Here is a 578-nt window from a genome sequence, read left to right on the forward strand (position 1 = left end):
TCCATCTTTTTGCTATTGTAAATAGTGCTGCGATGAACATGGATGTGCATATATCTGTTCTTGTCCTGGCTCTCATTTCTTTAGGATATATACCTAATAATGGGATGGCTGGGTCAAATGCTATTTCTAATTCCAGCTTTTGAAGGAATTGCCCTATAGCTATCCACAGTAGTAGTATCATTTGACAGCTCACCAGCAGTGTAAGAGAGTCCCAATCTCTCCACATCTTCGCCAGCATTTGTTATTTTTTGTCTTGTTGAACTTTGCCATTAGCGCTGGGGTGAGATGGTATTCCATTGTTGTTTTGATTTGCATCTCTCTGATGCCTAATGATCGTGAGCATTTCTTCATGTATTTGCTGGCCACCTGAATATCCTCTTTGATGAAATGTCTATTTATGTATTTCACCCATTTTTAATTGAATTGTTAAATTTTTTATTGTTGAGGTGCTGGAGTTTTCTATAAACTTTAGAGACAAAACCTTTGTCGGATATGTTGTTGCCAAATATTTTCTCAAAATATGTAGGTTCTATTTTTACTCTTTTGGAGAAGTCTTTTGAAACACATAAAAATTTAAT

This window comes from Orycteropus afer, unplaced genomic scaffold, assembly GCF_000298275.1.
Source record: "Orycteropus afer afer isolate SDZICR_OR568_19922 unplaced genomic scaffold, OryAfe1.0 scaffold00930, whole genome shotgun sequence".
Taxonomy (NCBI): Eukaryota; Metazoa; Chordata; class Mammalia; order Tubulidentata; family Orycteropodidae; genus Orycteropus; species Orycteropus afer.